At 43.9% G+C, this 20,848-nt stretch overlaps 1 long non-coding RNA gene across 6 annotated transcripts in view; it reads right to left on the reverse strand.

The window, feature by feature from the left end:
* LOC146398445 (uncharacterized) overlaps window positions 1–20,848 on the reverse strand; it is a 100,069-nt gene that overhangs the window by 60,558 nt on the left and 18,663 nt on the right. For 3 of the 6 annotated variants that reach the window (XR_014820467.1, XR_014820465.1, XR_014820462.1), the window contains exons 1-2: window positions 19,614–19,747; window positions 15,014–15,113 (exon numbers count right to left, since the gene is read on the reverse strand). The exons of 2 other annotated variants lie outside the window; for them this stretch is intronic. This is a non-coding gene — a long non-coding RNA (uncharacterized LOC146398445). Of the gene's footprint in view, window positions 1–15,013; window positions 15,114–19,613; window positions 19,748–20,848 lie in introns of those variants that run through there. One more of the 6 variants, XR_014820463.1, reaches the window with a different exon arrangement.

Below are 20,848 nucleotides of genomic sequence, written 5' to 3' on the forward strand. Positions count from 1 at the left end.
GTGCTGGCACAAGTCAATCCCAAGCAGCCTCTGGGCTTTGCTGCTGCTCTGGCAACCATTCTAATAACCACACAAAGTATTTCCTTTTGCCTCCTGACCAAACCTAGGGATGGACTGCACTAGGGTTGTGCACTTGACAGCTGATTTCCAACCTACTCTCCCTCTAATGAAAACTACATCCCACCTGACAGAGGGCAATATCTCTGTCTCTCAAAGTCTCCTATGGCACTGCTTCCTCCTTTTCCAACACCACTGCTCTACGTCCATCAGCAGATCCATCCCACTTCATGTCAGGTCACCAGCTTGAAAGTCATCTGCTCACTGTAAAACATGTGATCACCTCTTACATAATGCCCTTTCCCTGGAGATGAATGAGAGGAAGCACTGGTTCAGGAACAAAAATGAAAAGGCACTTGGGGGAGAAATTTTGGAGATATATCTCAGTGAGGAGCAGAGCCTGGACAGACAAAACACTAGTGCTTTTTCAAACTCCATTCAGATCTTCAAGCACTGGTTTCCTGATGCCATACATGTAACAGAAGGCTGATTTTGGAAACTGCATGCTCAGGAATCAAGCCAAATATTTTGTATTCAGGGTTATGATGCTGGAGAATCCAAAGGCAGTGAGACCCCAGGCAGCCTGCCAAACTGTTTAGTCTTAGCGCTCCACCAGCAGTATGGAAATGACCCTTAGTTGTAAAGGAAGAACTGTGTACCCACTATCAGGAGAGGAAATTTGGACCCAAGAGTCAGAAGCAACCTGTAACTCACCTTTCCTTGCTGGGCACATCCTCAGGGTTCCACCAGCACTATTTCCAACCCCAGCTCTAAGTCTGGGAATGCCAAACTGCAGGTGGGCAATATCAGGGCTCCTTGTCCTCTAGCGACCATTATCTCTACTGACAATTCAGATCCCATCCTCTGCCTCCCGATGGCAAATGGTTCTGTCTGCAGTTCTCATGACCATCTGTGAGCCTAATCTGGTCCTCCTTTCTTTCTCAGAAAACTCAAGGGCCTTACAGAGGGTGGTGTTTCTCTCTCAAGGTCTCCCATATCCTTCCCTGCAACCTATCAGCAGCCCTTGAAGTCAATCAGCCAAATGCACTATGAGTCAGATAATTGGCTTTAAATTATTTCCCCTCTATCCTCCTTTTAGTCACCCTTTATCTTATGTGATCTGGCTTTAGGTAAGATTTCCCCTCTGGGGTGCACAAAAGGAGGGAGAGGCTCAGATCAAAGAAAAATGTGGAATATTCAGAGAACACTCAAGAGACAGGTTTCTGGGATGGGCAGAGCCTGCCCTCCAAAGGACCCCTGTTTTATACTCTCCACTGATGACCACTGGCCCTGCTCCCCAGATGCCAAACATCATGGAAGCCTGATTCTGGAAAACCAAATGCCCAATACTCAAACAAACCGCATGTGTTTCAGTGTTCTACCTCTGGAGAATCAAAAGGCAGTCTGAACCTTAAATATCTGTCTAACGTGGGCTTTGGGCTAGCTGTGCCACTTGAAAGTGGCCCAGATGTGGGAAGGTGGAACAAGTTTCCTTTCACCAGGTAAGCCAATTTGGCCTGGAGAGTCAGTTGTGACCTGTAAGCAACCCCTCCTGGCAAGACATCTCCTGGGGTAACCACATCTCTGAGCCTAGCAGTGCCAACACCAAGCTGCTGCTGTGCTTGGGTGGCACTTCAGCGCCCTCTGGTGACCATTCTTTCCAATGACAACTTAGAGCACCTCCTCCTGCCTCCTGAACAAACCCATGGACTGCCCTGGGATAGCTGATTCAGTTCCTCCTCTAAGAACAACCAAGAGCTGTCCAGAGAGAGTATTTTCCCCCTCCAATTCAGCTGTGGAACTCACTCCACCCAATCCTTCACCATTCCTCTTAGTCAATCAGCCACGGCCACTCTGAATCAGGTAAACTTTTAAAAATTAATCATACTCCCTCCTAGTTTATGTGACTTTTCTTGAGTCAGATTTTTCCTCAGGGGTTATCCAGACGAGTGAGAGGCTCGAATGGAAGAAAAAGAAGAAAATTTTCAGAGACCCCTCAAGAGACAAGTCTGTAGGATCGTCGCAGCCCTGCCCACCAAGGAAACTCTGCTTTTACACTCTTCATTCATGACCACCAGCCCAGCTTTCCAGGCCCCACGCAGTGTGCAAGTCTGATCCTGGAACACTGCTTGCCCAATATTCAAGCAAACTCCTCTTGGGTTGATTTCCCTCCTCTTCTCACTCTAAGAACCACCACAGGCCTCATATGAGTCCGTGAGCTCTCTCTCTCTCAAAATCTCCCAGCACAGTCCTTTCTCCCTGTCCAACACTGCCAGGCTGGTTGGAACTTGCCCTGACTCCAGGACAGGCCCCAAACTCACCCTCCCCAAGGTCACTGGAGTGACCCCTATCTGGTATCGAGGCACATATTCAGGTCAAGACTGGCAAACTGATTTTACAGTAATGCTCTGGGCACAAGGAAATTTTAGATGTTTGTGGGTTTTGACTGACACCTTCTCAGACTGGATGGAGTCATTTCCCACTTGAACTGAGACTGCCTTGGAGGTTTCTTTCTTTCTTTCTTTCGTCTTTTTGCTATTTCTTGGGCTGCTCCCATGGCATATGCAGATTTCCAGGCTAGGGGTCGAATCGGAGCTGTAGCCACCAGCCTCCACCGCAACCACAGCAACACGGGATCCAAGCCGCATCTGCAACCTACACCACAGAACATGGCAACACCAGATCCTTAACCCACTGAGCAAGGGCAGGGACAAAACCCGCAACCTCATGGTTCCTAGTCGGATTTGTTAACCACTGCACCACAATGGGAACTCCTGCCTTGGAGGTTTCTAAGACCTTTCTCAAGAAAAGAATTCCCCGTTTGGTCCCCTAAGTCCATCAAGAGGGACAATGGGCCTGCCTTTGTTCCCCGAAATACTAACGGAGTCTCTAGGAATTAAATGGGGTTTACCCTCCACTTGGAAACCACAATCCTCTGGAAAGTAGAACAAATCAAACCCTCAAAAGAATCCCCTAGATTTCCCATTGTGGCTCAGAAAGAGAAGATAGTTCTGGATTGTTTTATGGTGTAAAGCTGTGATTATTTTCCCATATCTGTAAGGCATATTTCTATTGGTCCATATTCCCCAGGGTCGTCTCAGAGCCAGTTCCTTCAGGAATGTGCCTCGCATACATGGTCTCATATGGACTCAACATGATTTTTCCTTTAGGGACTATTCACATTTGCACAAGTACTATGGGGAAAAGGGAGATCAAGCGTTGGTGAGTGTCTTGACATAATTTGAATGTTTCCCTTTATTATTTATTTTACTAGAGTGTGTGTGTGTGTGTGTGTGTGTGTATACACATACATACATAGAGAGAGAGAGAGATGGATTCATTTTTTTCCCATATAGGTTATAACAGAATATTGAATATATTTCCCTGTGCTCTACAACAGATTCTTGCTCATTATCTATTCTGTACATAGTAGTGTGTATATGCTAATACTATTGTCCCAATCTATTCCCCCTCCCCATGGTTTCCCCCTGGGTAACCATAAGTTTGATTTCAAGAGCTGTGTTTGTTTCTGTTTTATAAGGAAGTTTTGTATAATTTTACTAGATTCCACATAGAAGTTATCACATAAGATATTTGTCTGATTTACTTGGTATGTTAAGCTCTAGGTCCACCCATGTTGCTGCAAATGGCATTATTTCATTCTTTTTACAGCCAAGTAACATTCCATTATATTTACCACATCTTTAGCCATTCCTCTGTCAAAGGACATTTAAGTGGCTTCTATGTCTTGGATAGTGTCAGTAGTTCCACAATGAATATTGGGGTGCATATAACTTTTCCAATTATGGTTTTCTCAAGATATATGTCCAGAAGTTGTTTTTTTGTTTTTCTTTTTAGGGCTGCATCTGAGGCATATGGAAGTCCCCAGGGTAGGAGTCAAATAGGAGCTGCAGCTGTTGTCCTATACCACAGCCACAGCAATGCCAGAACCCAGCTGCATCTGCAACCTGTGCTGCATCTTGCAGCAATTCTGGATCCTTGCTTAAATGATGCCCAGTTTGTGCACAATGCACACTAGGCTGGTAAGTTCTAGGAGCCTAGGTATAACCATTCATAATATCACCCAGCACTGAGATAAAGGGGCAAAAAGATTCCCTCCAGCAGGAGTAGGGGTTGCTCTTGGACTAGAGCAAGGGGGATTTGGTGGCCCCCTGGGGAGGTTCTGCATACCATGAAATCACTGTACAAATCCTTACACGAGCCCCTGAGGACTTGTCTAAAAGCATGAGGGATGCTTTATTCCATACTTCTCTGGACTCAGTAGAAAATATTGCACTTGACAGTAGGCTAGCCCTTGACTACTTCCTGGCTGAGCAAGGGAAATTCTGCATAATTATTAATAAAACCCACCACATGCATGGGAATAACTCTGGTCAGATTGAGGTAACCATAAGAGATGTATAAGCAAGCTCAAAGGGCACAAAGATATACCCCCAATGTCCCAATCCAAGCTCTGTCCAGAATATGGTCAGATAGAGCCTTTCTAGTTTAAGCTGGTTTCTTCCATTTCTTGGCACACTGACTGCATTAACCTCCTGTTCATCTTCAGGCCTTGCTTCCATAACTGCCTTGTCAACTTCGTTAGTAAAGAACTTGAATTCCTCAAACTTCAGATGATACTAACACAAGGGTACAAGAACTGAGACTGCAGCCTTCTGAAGCTCAGGCTTATGTTAGACGGGGCAGGGACAGTTCTGCGCCTCCAATCCAGGGGAAACCTATGCCCATGTTCAGCAGGAAGCAGCCCCAGAAGACAGACCTTCCCCCTCAAGAATGGGGAGTAGTGACGAGGAAAGGGGGTGTTGTTGCCAGAGCCGACAGCAGATCCTTGCCAAAGCCTGCGAAACCCTCCTTAAACTGGAGTTATCCTGTATCAAGAAGTGAAAGGTCTGGAGACAAGAGGAGGAAGGTATAGGAAGAGACAAACCAGACGGAACCAGGTGGAATCAGGATGACGACGACTCTGACCTCCCCCAGACTCCGATTCTCATTCAACACAGATTTTGCCACATTAGCTACTAGATGACACACCTACTGGTGGTCATGACTGGAAGATGCTGACCTAAAAAGGATAAAAGGGGGGTGGCATCCATATCCAGGAAAGCCCTGACCCTTCCCTGCAGAGTAATGGGCAGGCCTCCCTGTCATTAGCCTCACTCCTCTTCCCTTTATCTTTTCTCCTTAAAATCAAAGACCTCTCACAACTTGGATGGGAACTTCAGCTGTGAACTAAGGTCCTACTTATCCATTCTTTGCCCACTGAATAAAACCTGGGCATCCACCTCCGCTTTGGTTTCATTTTTTGGCTACAAAAACCCAAACTAGCATCTATTCTATGCTTTTTTCTTTTTCTTTTTAGGGCCACTGGTGAGGCATGTGGAAACTCCCAGGGTAGGGATTGAATTGTGGTTATAGTTCCTGGCCTGCACCACAGCCATGGCAATGTGGTATCTGAGCCATGACCTACACCACAGCTCATGGCAACTCTGGATCCTTGAACCACTGGGCAAGGCCAGGGATCAAACCCGCTTCTTCATGGGTATGATTTGGGTTTGTTACCACTGAGCCACAATGGGAACTCCCCTATTCTATAGTTTATTTTCATTCTTGTCCTTATACTAATGACAAGCATGATTGAAAATGACCACCTTAAAAAAAGAGACTTTGCAATATATTTATGACCCTTGTTTGTAAATCAGAAAAATAGAACAACGCATCTCCCTAAGACCCAAGGAAGAAGCTCTAGCTCCACCTTCAGCTCCCAAATTTGGAATTCAACTTAAACTCTTCCCTGAACCATTTGCATATGGGACATTTACACTATCTTTACATGCTGTGTAAATACTAAAAATTTTATCATAAAACTGACAGTACTATGTACATTGTGCATCACATGTCCTTCCACACATGTAAGCACAATACATATGCTTTATTACACATAATACATGATCAGGTAATTATGTATCAGTTATCTCCCTCATTTGTATAAGCATGTACTTCAGCCTGTTATTACAGGACACATTAAACAGTTCAGTCCAGAAATTCCCTCATGGCTTAGTGGTTAAGAACTTGGCATTAAGACTGCTGTGGCCCAGGTTACTGCTGTGGCTTGGGTTTGATCCCAGACCTGGGAAATTCTACATGCTGCAGGTGCCACAAGACAAAAGACAGTTCAATGCTTATTAGATTCCAGTCACTAGAGAACATTCATGGGGTAACTGAAGTGATTGATGGTATATAGGACTATATTTATTAATTCTACATATCACATTATGTCCAAACATTTTCCAGTCAACATGCTTATCATAACCAACAACCAGAACATAGTCAGAAAGCCTTGATAAATCATCAACCTGCCCACAAATGTGCCTCTCTCCTAGTTCAGGGCCCAAGAATCATGGGGATTTCAATAAATGAGTTATCTATCCATCCATCCATCCATCTGTCCACACTTGTGGCATGCTCAAGTTCCAGGGCCAGGGGTCATTCCCAAGCAACAGCAGTGACAATACCAGTCTTTAACCACTAGGCCACCAGGAAACTCCAAAGGAATTATGTCTTGCATTTGGTACTAATTTTGGGGCCATTTTCCCCTTAACTTCCCACTTTTTCTCCTTAAGTAAGACATCCCAGTGGACTATCATATCAACTTGTGTTCACACATAATCTGGCTCTATGCATTTGGTATTTTTAATTCTGGAGGGGACTGTGACTCAGCTGTGGCCATCAGATGCCCTATCACAGTCAAGTGACTTGGAGCTAGGGTTAAATTGTATAGTATTTACCAACATGATTAACCATAATGTGTTATTGAGTCAAAGGCCACAGGACATGGAGTAATTAGACACACACACACACACACACACACACACACAGGCTTATCAGTTAAATAGCTTCCTTAATCAAACTCTCCTACATCCCACTCAATCTCATACTTCATATGCCATTATTGCCTGGCCAAACCCCCCAACAAGGCAAAGCATACAACTACATAAGAATCAACTAACCAATCTAACAAAGATATTGCCACTACTTCAGTGACAGAAAGTTAGTATAGCTACAACAAAGTCTCCTAATAATACAGATCAATTAGATATATGAGGCTTAAACAAAATGATGTCCCTCTCTAGCTGTCATGCACCTCAAACAAAATAAAGTACATTTTAATAATCTCCAAAGGAAAATATATTAAATATTTCAATGCTAATTTTAACACAACAGACTACTACACTGAATATTAATATGTCACATAAATGCATAAATCTTTTATGTATAAAGTTCTATTCAACCTGTTGAAGTAGTTTCATAATTAACATGAGGCACTATAAATGACTAGATGAATTTACTAACTCCATAAACATATGGGTGTTGTCCCAGATTATTAATTTCTAATAAAATCAGACATCCTCAAGAAACACTGGTAAAGAACAAAGAGCAGGAGTTCCCATCATGGCTCAGTGGTTAACAAATCTGACTAGGAAGCATGAGGTTGCAGGTTCGATTCCTGGCCTTGCTCAGTTAGTTAAGGATCTGGCATTGCCATGAGCTGTGGTGTAGGTTGCAGACATGGCTCAGACCCCATGTTGCTGTGGCTCTGGTGTACAGCGGTGGCTACAGCTCTGATTTGACCCCTATCCTGGGAACTTCCATATGCCATGAGAGCGGCCCAAGAAATGATAAAAAGACAACAACAACAAAAAAAGAAAAAGAAAAAAAGAAAAAAAAACGAGCATAATTATCAGACATAAAAATCTTAGATCAAGATGTAACTTATAGGAGGGAAGAAGGGGGTATGTTTTCTACCTCAAAAGCATTAAGTAATTTATACAGAAGTTTTTATGAAATAAACAACTGAAGCAAGATTTAGTAGAAAATTAAGAATAAAGTGCTTAGTTGAATCAAGTCATGAAGCACAGACACACTGCCCACCACCCTCCTCAAATACAGGACAGTTTTTATAACCTATTAACAAGTACCAAACATAAAAGTGGAAATAAGGAGTTCTTGCTGTAGCTCAGTGGGCTAAGAACCCAATTGTATCCAAGAATATGTGGGTTCGATCCCTGGCTTTGCTCAGTGCATTAAGGATCCAGCATTGCCATGAGCTGCATTATAGGTCACAGATATGGCTCGGATCTGGCATTGCTATGGTTGTGGTGTAGAGAAGCAGTTGCAGCTCTGATTTGACACCTAGCCTGGGAACTCCCAAATGCTACAGGGGCCATGTTAAAAACTCAAAAGAAAAATGAGGGGTGGGAGGGACAGAATTTGTGATGAGGTGACCATATTGCAAAGTGTGCTTGGATCAAACAAAATGTAGCTTCAAGAAAAGCATCTAGTTTATACCCAGGAGAGTTCATACTGCATGAATTCCTTGAAATAAAACTAGCCACAACTTCTGAAATTCACCTATTGTAATTAAATTAAATCAAACATTCATTCAACATCTATTGCATAGAAGCTAAAATCTGGTGCTTTATGGTACTTTATAAAGTACCATAAAGGAATGATGATAGAAGCATTAAAAATACCAAAAACATATACCTTTTACCTTTTGCATAATTATTTAACTAGAAAATTTTAACAAAGAGAATGTAGATTAAAATCCCTGAAACCAGATGAGCTACTTTGGAAAAATATACTAGAACAAACTCATTTAAAAGGCAAGATAGGAGTTCCTGACATGGCTCAGTGGTTAATGAATCCAACTAGGAACCATGAGGTTGTGGGTTCAATCGCTGGCCTTGCTCAGTGGGTTAAGGTTCTGGACTGCCATGAGCTGTGGTGCAGGTCACAGACACAGCTCAGATCCCACATTGCTGTGGCTCTGGCATAGGCCAACTGCTCTGGTTCCAATCGACCCCCTAGTCTGGGAAACTCCGTATGCCATGGGAGCAGCCCAAGAAATGGAAAAAAGACAAAAAAAAAGGAAAGATAGAGAATTTTTGAGTAGAGGTGACAAGACTGACAAGCATGGTGACCTCTGGCTTTCCAAATAAAGTTTTGGTTCAACTTTAAATATGACTTAAGAACATAAGTTTAGATACAGACTTTTAGATACAAGATACAATCTTATCTGGAGGTTAAGCATACACCATTGTTGGCTAAAAGCAGCCACCAATTAAGAAAATATTCAAGGTTGACCACACATTCATCTTAACACCAAAAGTAACTAGATAAAACAATAATATTGACTAATTAATAGAAGAAATGCTGTTAATATGAGTAATAATATCTCTCCCTGCATAAGCTTATATCAGAACAGAAAACCCACTGACAGTTAACAATAAAATAAACCTAAACTAACAATAAACCTAAACTAATACTTAATGTATTCAAATATTGTTAACCCAATGCAAGTATGCATTCAAAAAAGATTTTAAAAAGTAAAGGAACCTGGTAACCACAAACCATATAAAAAACATTGCCTCTAGCACTTCTGGTATTAGAGGCACTGCCTGCCTGGTGGTATTTATTTAATGGTCACCATAACCTCAGTGTGGAAAGGTAACACAGTCATTTTCTCCCTAACTAGGGATTGTGTGACTGGTCAAACTAGAGTTTTACTATCTCTTTAATTAGTGAAATTTACCTGCTCAAGAAGAGGCAGGAGTAGTGTAAGACAAGAAACCCCTATGAAACTTTAATTAATTAATCAATAAAAACTCCAATAACTGAACTTTAAAGAATAACATAGTTTTTACTGGACTCAATTTTGGTTAGGGTGACCTTGGAGAATAACATTTAGGGTAACAGTGCAATCTTATTCTAGAATTTGACAATAGATTAATGACATTGATGCTGGATCAGGACATCCCAGTGGTGTAACTGGGTATAATGGTCTGTTTGTTCAAAGACTGGAGTCCTACATGTTAGACTGGAGTGGTCCTGGTCACTCTATCTATTATAGATTTCGCCCACTGTGAAAGGACAACAAGAGATGTAAGACCTAATTTTCAAAATGCCTTCAAACTAAATGATGATATAATCTACATTCAATTGATTTATACATACGCCAATGCAGAACAGGGTGTGTTAGGGTTTGCAGAGCCTGGCAACTGTATAAAACTTAAAATTCTATCCACAGTGGTTCAAGTCCTCTTCCTAAGAATATACTTATAATTAGCATTCTTTCACTAATTACCCAATTTTACTTGCTATAGCTTTCCTTACATTAACTGAATCAGAAATTAGGCTATCTACAAACTTGGAGAGAGCCAAACAACATCAGCTCCTATGGATTATTATAACCCATTCCTGATGCAGTCCAATTATTTATTAAAGAACCACAGTGGCCATCCTACCATCATCAATGTATATTTATTGCACCAGTGCTCGCCCTAACCCTGGCTGTCACATAATGAGTTCATCTTCCCATGCCCTATCCGCTAATTAATATAAAGCTAGGTGTACTGTTTATGTTAGTTGTATGAAGCCTCACAATTTATTCAATCCTCTGAGCTGGATGAATTTCAGATTCAAAACACACACACAACTGGAACTCTGTGGGCAGCAGAAATCTCTTATGAAGAAACACAAGCTATTATTCTCTTATCAGTCCTGCTGCTAAATGGACCATTTACATGTTTGCCAGTAATTATTACACAAAAACACCCACGACTAATTTCCCATCCTGACCCCTGCCCAGAATTTGATTATTAAAGTAGAAATCCGATGGAGCCCCATTTGATTTAACAGAGGTAGAATTAAAAGCTCTATTTAGTTTCAATGTAGAAAATGCAACAGGCACATTCACGCTGTTCTTCCTGGAGACTATGTCAATATCATTCTCATCAACATTTTCACAACAATCCAATCCTATTTTAGGAGCATTTCACAACCCCTATAAGCCAGAATTGTATACAGCCAATGTCATCATTAAAACACCCCTAACAATCTCCTTTCTATGAATTTGAGCATCCTACCCATAATATTGATATGATCGACTTATACATCTATCATAAATTTTTATACTGTTAACATTATGAGAAGTGTACCAAAGTATGTGAGCAGTTTCACTACATATCTTCACATCAGACATCCCACCACAAACACGAGACATATGTTTGACAAAAGAGTTATTGAGAGTGAATAATAGACGTTTCCTAGAATTGTAGGAATTGAGCTGCTGTTAAGAGTTTTACATGCTCCTTGTCACCATGTTACACCACATGCTACAGCAGGTCCACTAAATGAGCTACTGGGCCCATACACCCAAGATGTTCTAGACATGTTGTGTTATATCTTCATGCACTAATTAACCACGTTTTTTGTGCTATCATTTTACTGACCATCATCTCCGGGGGCATAATTGTAGTAACAGGCTCATACTGGTTAACACTATCCTCATTCTAATAAAAAAATTAAACCCTAAGCTGTAGAAGCATCCAACAGATATTTTCTAAAACAATCTAAAACTGTAATTGCAATGTATACATCTAAGGATAACCTGACCCCCTTGCTGTACAGTGGGAAAATAAAAAAAAAGAAATAAAAAAAAATCTATCACATCAATACTACTTATGATGGCTATTACTGTTAATCTCATATACCCTGGCCAGTGAACACAATAAAGTGTAAAAATCTTTAGTACATCAAAATAATAGCTTTTGTCCTAAAATTAGGATCTTCCTCATTTTATTTCTGAGTGCCTGAAGTAACACAAAGCAGTCTATGAGCAGTAGGCCTTATGCTGTTAATGCGATAGACTTGTATCCAAATCTCACCACCCATCATCATACTGTTGGTTACAACTATATTATAAATCATAACTGGAGGCTGCAGGGAACTCAACCAAATTCAACTACAAAAATTATGGGCTCCTCATCAACTGCCCATATGGAATGAGTAACAGCTATTATGATGCATAATTCAACCATAACCATCCTAATGCAATGGTTTATACAATAACAGTCTTCTTACCATTGACGCACAGCTTATGTGCCACAACAGCATCATTATCACACACATGTAACAACACACCTCCCATCACAACCCTCAGCTTCGTAATTAGAGCATCATCAGGAAGGCTCCCACCCTTAGGGTTTTTACCCAAGTGAATACTTATGCGAGAGATAACAAAAATGAGGAGTTCCCGTCATGGCTCAGTGGTTAACAAATCTGACTAGGAACCATGAGGTTGTAGGTTTGATCCCTGGCCTTGCTCAGTGGGTTAAGGATCTGGTGTTGCCGTTAGCTGTGGTGTCGGTTACAGATGTGACTCAGATCCCGAGTGGCTGTGGCTCTGGTGTAGGCCAGCAGCTACAACTCCAATTCAACCCCTAGCCTGGGAACCTCCACATGCTGTGGAAGCAGCCCTAGAAAAGGCAAAAAGACCAAAAAAAAAAAAAAGAAGAGAGAACAAAAATGATAACATCATTCTACCTACACTGATAGCCATCAGAGAACGACTCAGCATGTATTTCTACTTGTGTCTATCATTCTCCAAATAACTATATTCCCATTAGTAAACTTAAAGATAAAACAACAATTCACTCACACAAAGCAAATCACCTTTCTATCATCACTGGCCTTAACACCCATTCCACCAGTAATGGGCTAGGAGTTGAGGTTAGTTTAGACCAAGAGCTTTCAAAATTCTAAGCAAGTACAATGTACTTAATTCCTGAAAATAAAGATTACAAAACACTTGAAGATGGGTTTCCACCCCAGGAAATTTTACTTAACAGGTAAATACACTCTCATCTTTGAGAACAAAGAAAAATCTGGAAAAGTACCTGAAGAATTGAGGCTTCTGTGAATTTGCAATTAGGTTTGTTGATTCATCACAGGATTCAGCAAAAAGAGGGCTCACGTGCTTTCATTTGATTTCTAGTCTAATGCTTGCTCAGCCATTTTGCCTGTGTTCATCAACTGCTCTTTTCAACAAATCACAAGTGTATTGTCATTGTACTGTTTGGTGCCTGAGCTCGAACAGTAGGCAACACCTTAAGTCTATTAATCCATGCTCAGCTAAGCTAATCTGGAGCCTACTTGGAGATGACTCAATCTATAATGTAGTCATGGCAGCCCCTGCATTTTTAATACTTTTCTTTATAGTTTTACCCATTATGATTGGAGGTTTTGGAAATTGTCTTGTCCCACAAATACCTGGGGCAGCTGATGTAGCATTTCCCCAAATAAATAATACTAGCTTTTGACTACTTCTCCCTCAATCTTACTCCTACTCCTATCATCAATAGTAGAGCTGGTTCTGTACTAGTTGAAATGTACATCCACCTGAAGCCAGAAATATGGGACATGCAGAAGCCTCTGTAGACATAAGCATTTTTTCCTTGCTTTTAGCAGATGTTCCCTCAAATCTCGATGCTATTACTTTTATGACTACAGTCTTTAATATGAAACCACCAGCCATTATTCCAATACCAGACACCATTATTTGTTTGATCTGCCCCAATTATAGCTGTATTACTATAATTATCACTCTCAGTCCTAGCAGCCAGAATTACCATACTGTTAGATCAAAATATAAATACTTTCTTTGACTCTGCAGGAGGAGACCCATTCCTATACCAACATCTATTTTGATTCTCTGGTCACCCTGAAGTCTATATTCATAGCCTACCAGGGCTTGGAATAGTCTCATGTATCATTACATACTATTTAGTACAAAAACCACCTTTCAGATATATGGGAATGGCTTGAATCATGTCCATTGGTTTTTTAGGGTCTGTCTTGTGGGGCCATCATACATTTGCCACAGGGAGAGATGTCAGCCCATGAGCTTACTTTACATCAGCTGCCATAACTATTGTCATTCTTACAGGAGTAAAGATATTCAGCTGATTAGTAGCTCTTCAGAGAGGGAGTAAAACATGATCTCCCACTACCTTGTGAGCTTTAGGCTTTTTCTTTTTATAACAGGTGGTTTGACAGGAATTATCTTAGCCAGTGCATTCAGGGACATTGTTCTACATATGATGTAGTAGCACACTTCCATTACGCAATGTCAGCGGAGCCATCTTCACTATTATAGGTGTCCCCATATGCTGATTTTCACCGTTCTCAGGCATATGCTTAACTAAACATGAGCCAAATTTCACTTCACAATGTCATTTGTAGGAGTAAATAGGACCTTCTTCCCACAGCACTTTCTTGGCCTTTCAGGGATGTCATGACATGACTCCAACTCCTCTGACACACACACAACATGAAATGCTTCCCCTCTAGGCTCATTCACTCAGTAACAGCAGTAATGGTAATTATGTTCATACTTTGAGAGGTATTTGCATCCCAGGGAGAAGTTTCATCAGTGGAAACTCCTACTGTTAATATAGAGTGGTTACATTCTCCATGTCAGAGGTTTGAAAAGTCTACCTATGTACATTTACATTAAGGAGCAAAGACGGAGTTCCTCTGTGGCTCAGTAGGTTGAGAATCTGGCATTCTCACTGCTGTGGCTTGTGGTACAGATTCAACCCTGCCCAGGAACTTCCACATGCTACAAGGGTGGCCTAAATAAATAAGTGGAAAGAAGGAAGGAATTGAATCCTTGTCAACGATGTCATCCAAAACCATGACTGTTATGTCTTTCTCCACGAGTGTGATTTCATGTAAAAAGTACATAATTTTGTCAAAACTAAATCATAGGCAAAAATCCACACAGGCTCTCAAGAGGCAACATCTTCTAATGTGGAATAAATTTTTCATGACCACACATTAGTAGACATTTTGGGGAGTTCCCTTGTAACACAGTGGACTAATGATCTGGAGTTGCTACTGCAGTGGCTTGGGTTGATTCTGTGTTGTGGGTTCTATCCCTGATCCAGGAATTTCCACATGCCACTGGTGGGGCCAAAAAATAATTATTTTTGGGTAACTTCTCTAGTTTTCTATATTATTTCACTAATATTGACAACTGAACGGATTCATACATGTACATTAGATGCACAAGTAGATAATATGAACCACTTACCAGCCAACATCCTCAAATTTTTTTTCAGTCTCTCCATGGCATATGCATTTCCAGGGCCAGGGATCAAATCTGTAGGCCACAATTGCAACCTACACCACAGCTGTGAAAACACCAGATCCTTTAACCACTATGCTGGGCAGGGGATCTAAACTGAACTGCAGAAATGCCACCAATCCTGTTGCACCATTGAAAGAACTCCCACCATTCTAATCTTAATTGCCCAATTATCATTGTAAGTCCTGTACATGATACATGAAATCAGTAACCCTTCCCTAAAACTACAGGTCATCAGTGATACTGAATCTATGAATACACAGATTATAAGGATGTAAATTTTGACTCCTTTGTAACCCCCACATCAGATCTAAAACCAGAAGTTTAGACTAACAGAAGTCAGCAATTGAGTAGTATAGACAGTCATCAAATATTAATTTCCTCTGAAAATGTTTTACACGCATGAACTGTTCCCTCCTCCGGCCTGAAAAGAGCTGCCGTAACACGATGCCTAAATTAAAGGACCCTGATATCGACCAGGCCAGTGCTGTGGCCAGTGCTCAGCAGAAGTCATTTTCATGTTCAAGATGGGACAGTGGGTGACAGCTGAGAGGTGGGTGAATCCAGAGCCCATGGTGAACATGCCTTCTGAAGTCCAGGGAAGGAACGGGGCCTCTGGGGCCCCAGGCCACCCTCAATGCCCTTCTAAGTTGGGTAATGGGAACATTCCATGTGGGTGACAAGGTGGCCTGAGAAAGTGTCATGACGCTGACACTGTGTCCTGTGTGAACGCCATGCTCTTGGTATCACACCCCATACTCTACGAGTCCCCCCTGCAGGGTCCTTCCTGCCTCAGGACAGAGACCACCTGGCAAGCAGCAAACAGCAGAGGATTCTGTTCTAATGGGAGCCCTGAAGGTGACAACTCATGGACAGAAGTGGCCCATGGTGTTGGGGCTGCCAGAGGGGGTGGGGAGTGAGACTTTCATGGTTGTGGAAGCTTGGGTTTAAAAGCTGAACTATTCTATGGATAGTGTGAGAGCTCCACACAAAGGTGAATGTACCCGATGCCTTAAAAACATGAACTTAAAATAGTGATGATGGTGTGACGTGTGCTACAGTTCACTTAGATTTAAAAATGATGCCTTGGGAGCGCCTGTCATGGCTCAGTGGCTATGAATGTGACTAGTATCCATGAGAGTGCGGGTTCAATCCCAGGCCTCGCTCAGTGGGTTTGTGAACAGGCATTGCTGGAGATGTCATGTAGGGTGGCTGCAGCAGCTCTGATTCCACCCCTGGCCTGAGAACCTCCATATCCTGCAGGTGCAGTCCTTAAAAAGCTAAAACAAAACAAAGAAACCCCTGATGCCTTACTCAGATTCCAATTTGAATCCTTTTTATCACAAATATGGGAGGCCCTCATGGTACTTTCATGTGGCACATGGGGATCATTCTTAGTGGGGCTAGTCTGTGCTCCTGGAGCTCCATCCAGGGGAACCCAGGCAGCAGTGACACAAATGGCTTAGACATGTGATAGACTATGATATTAGCAGGATAACACCAAGGGTTGTCACTCAGCCGAAATTTGAGCCACAGCCACTCAAGGGTGCTTGTTCTCATTTGATATGACAAGAGAAAGAGAAGAAAGGGGACCACAGGTTCCTCAGAGCAACACCCTCAATTCAGATGTTTGAAACTTCAGGGAGGACAAGAAACACTGGAGGCAGAGAGGAGACATGGGGTCTCCCCTGAAGCAGAGCCTGACCCACATGGATGGGGTGAGACCCACACAATCCCCAGACCAAGCACCAGGGTGACCTCACCTCTCCAGATCCTGCACCTGGGGTCACAGGTCCCCTTGGCCAGGACGCTAGGGCTGTGCTGAGTGGGGCCCCAACATGGGAATGAGTCAGGTCCTGGGACCTGCTAAGACTGCAGAAGGAGTGTAGGGTCTGTCTCCTCCCCTCTTTTCAGTTTGTCCCAGAGAAGTCAGTCTCCACCTCTTTTCCCCTTGGTTCTGGGCTATTTTAATTGCTTTTAGCCATTTATGCTAAAGTTTAACACAATACCTAGGTTCTAGCAGGCTCAGGCATTTGTCTTGCTGAAGTGCTGAGAAAACTCCCTGGAAGGCAGGACTGACACAGGAGGTACAGGACTGGGTGCTGCTGAGCAAGGATAGGCAACTTCCCCTGCTGCTGGTTGGCCTTACACCCAGACCCACGTGCCCAGCAATCAACTCACCAGGCAAACCTGCCTCCCTCCTCACCCTGTGAATCCTGTTTATGTTTTTAATGGCTGCACCCACAGTATATGGAAGTTCCCGGACCAGGGATTGAATACGAGCTGCAGCTTAGACTTATGTTGCAGCTGCAGCAATGCCAGATCCTTTAATCCACTGTGCCAGGCTGGAGATTGAACCTGCACCACCACAGAGACCAGAGCTGCTGCATACTCTTTGTTTTGAGGGCCAAACATGCAGCATATGGAAGTTCCTAGGCTAGGGGTCGATTGGTGCTATGGCTGCCAGACTATGCCACAGCCACAGCAATGCCAAATCCAAGCCACATCAGTAACATACACCACAGCTCGGGCCAATGCTGGATCCTTAACCCCCTGAGTGGGGCCAGGGATTGAACCTGCATCCTCATGGATACAAATCAGGTTCATTTCCACTGAGCCACAGTGGGAACTCCCTGCAGTCAGATCATGAACCCACTGCGCCACAGCAGGAGCTCCCTGGTGAATTGGTTTAATTATGAGGGAGCTCACCTGAGGCGCCTCCACCAGCCCTAGGGAAGGTGAACCTGCAGGGGTAAGGACTAGGCTCCCCCTGCCCCCCGTAGCCATGACCCCCAGGCAGGGCAGAGAACCAACCTTAGAGCAGAGGCTGTGACCAGACAAGTCCACCTCAGCTCCAGATCTGACATTTAAGCACAGACATTTGGACAGAGGCACAGAACTTCCCAGGACTGTGACCAGTCTGGGTCTCTACCCACGAACCTATGACCCCCTCAAAGCTCTCAGGATTGAAGCTGGGTCTCTACCGAGGTCCCCACATCCTAGTGTGGGCAGAACTTGGTCATGTCTAAAAACGCACAGTGTAGACAGGGCACGGAGAGGTCTAAATCTACCACGCAGACAACTCAGTTTTAAAGTAGTTTGGGGCTGCTCTTCTGTAGGTCACATGTCACACAGGTGGGGTCTTTCACCTCTGGACAGGGATTTGCCCTTGGTGGGGAGTAGGATGTCCATTTCTTGGAGAATAAATCAACTTAAGGGTCCACATTTCACCTACATCAGTGAACTGCACAAAATGTTTGTCATTAAGCATTTCAACATGCAAAACAAAAACATTACCAATTTCTCTGGCCAGGGTCAGGACTCAGAAGCAGCCCAGGCTCCCACAAGGGCAGACCAGAAGTGGCCCAATTCCACTATCCCAGGTCCCCGCTAGATCATCCATCCTGCTGACAACTAAAATGACCCATACACATACACTAGATGCACAAGTAGGGCAACTTGAACCATTTGCCAAGCCGCCATTATAATCTTAACTGTCCTATCATCATTGCAAATTCTTTACATGACACATAAATCAATAATTCTTCCCTAACCATCACACTATCTGTCATCAATGATACTGAAGCCACAAATACAGATTGTGAAAACTTAAATTTTGACTCCTCTATGATACCCACATCAGATCTAAAACCAGGAGGATTATGACTGAAAGAAATCAACAACCAAGGACCACAGTCATCAAATATATCCTCTGAAAATGTTTTACCCTCCTGAGCTGCTCCCCTTTTATGCCAAAAAACAGAGGCTACCCGAGGACACCTAGATGACAGGGCCCTGATGTCCGCAGGGCCAGGCCTGTGCTGTGCACAGTGACCAGCAGAAGTGCACCTGCTGCCCCCTCAGGGGGATTACCTGCCATGGCAGTTTCCACGGCCCTCCTCTGAGGGGACCAGCTCACAGGGCCTCTGCTTATAGGAAGATTCATTTTGTGAGCCTTCCCTTCAGTGGGATTCATCCTTCAAATTCTTTCTTTCATGGAATTTGCCTTACAATCCTGTGTTGGGGTCACGCAGCAGGCATTTCCCCCTGAAGCGGGTTTAGGCTCATGTGAGAAGATCGCACTCACCACCTGTTCGTCCACTCCCAGCTCAGACCCAGAAAGACCCCCCTTGGTCTCCCGAAGATTCATTTTGTGAGCCTTCCCTTCAGTGGCATTCATGCTTCAAATCCTTTCTTTCATGGAATTTGCCTTACAATTCTGTGTTGGGGTGACACAGCAGGCATTTCCCCCTGAAGTGGGTTTAGGCTCATGTGAGAAGATTGCACTCACCACCTGCTCGTCCACTCCCAGCTCAGACCCAGAAAGACCCCCCTTGGTCTCCCAGCCCATGACTCTGCCTGGGCACCCTCTCCCCTCCCTCCTGGCCTCTCCCTCCCATGTCCCCTGAGGGTCACCAGGAGCTCCCACCTGGGGTGGGCTGTCCACTCTGTCCTAAGGAAGCCTCCATGTTATCAGGTGGAAAAAGAAAGAGGTACTGATTGGGCCTCCCTCATGTGGCACAGTGGCCAACACTCACCTACTGACCTTGTCACTCTGGATGAGTCTGGGTGGGGGTCCAAGAACGTGTAGCACTTTCTGGTTCTCATATCATTCCAGCAATGCCCCCAGGAGAATCACACTAAACAACTCTGTGCCAAATGCAAAGGATGCTTGTTCACAAGCCCCTCCCAGTTCCCAGGGCTTATGAAGGCAGGCCCTGCCCAGGATATGGAGCTCACCTGGGCAATCACCCATAAGCCCCTGGGATCACGAGGGCAGGTCATGCCTTGGATATGGAGCTCACCTGGGCAATCACCCATCATCACCCGGGGCTCACAAGGGCAGGCTCCTCCCAGGATATGGAGCTCACCTGGGCAGGCACCCTGACAGTGATCAGCACACAGGAACCATATACAGAGACTTCACTGCAGACCCCTCCCCCAGCCCCCCTTGTTAGAGTGGACCCTGAGCACCTTAGAGCAGTATCTGAACTAACAGCAGCTCCTGGGCAGGTCTGTGCCCCTGGACGTTTCTCCGTGCAGCCTCCCTCCAATGGGTCTTCCAGAGGCTTCCAATGCACCAGGGTACCTGGCCCCTGTTTCCACCCACCTCCCCTCTTCTCCCTACTTACAGGATTCCTCTCATGAGGAGAGTCTTCTTGAAATAGTCTCCCACTCATGAGCCAGTTAAAATTAGAAAATGAGCTAGAACTGCAGCCCCACGTCTACCTTGACCCTCAGGACTCCACATGTTCTTTGTACAGAACCTGAGGAGCAAGGCCCATTTCCCACAACCATAGGCACCTGATGGGTTAGGGTTTAGGGTTGGGGTTAGGTTTAGGGGTTAGGGTTTAGGGTTAGGGGTCAGGGTTTGGGTTCTGGTTGGGCTTTGGGATCAGGTTCAGTGTTAGGGTTTGGCTTGGGGTGAGAGGTCAGGGTTAGAGGCTTAGGGTTTATGTTTGGGGGTTAGGATTAGAGGGTTAGGGTTAGAATTAGAGTTAGGTTGGGCTCACTGCTCTGAAAGACTTTGAGAGATATAGCCCATATTGGCAGGTGCTTCTCAGTAATAAAGAAAGAGGGGGAAGGAAAGCTGACCCGCATATTGCCCAAGGCCAATAGAGCCCTGGGGGCTGCTGAGCCAGAGAGGAGGAAAGCCTGAGAGTTGCTGTTAGAGCATATGTCCCCAAGATAGAGCCAGAGTACTTTCTTGACCCCTGCGCAGCTTCAAGGCTGTGAATGCAGGCTCAGAGGTGAGGTTGATGATGGTTTTGGTAGAACCTC

Source organism: Sus scrofa, chromosome 12 (genome assembly GCF_054392235.1).
Source record: "Sus scrofa isolate SSC_HxYL_T2T_F1_AM1 chromosome 12, Sscrofa_HxYL_maternal_Yorkshire_Landrace_v2.0, whole genome shotgun sequence".
Taxonomy (NCBI): domain Eukaryota; kingdom Metazoa; phylum Chordata; class Mammalia; order Artiodactyla; family Suidae; genus Sus; species Sus scrofa.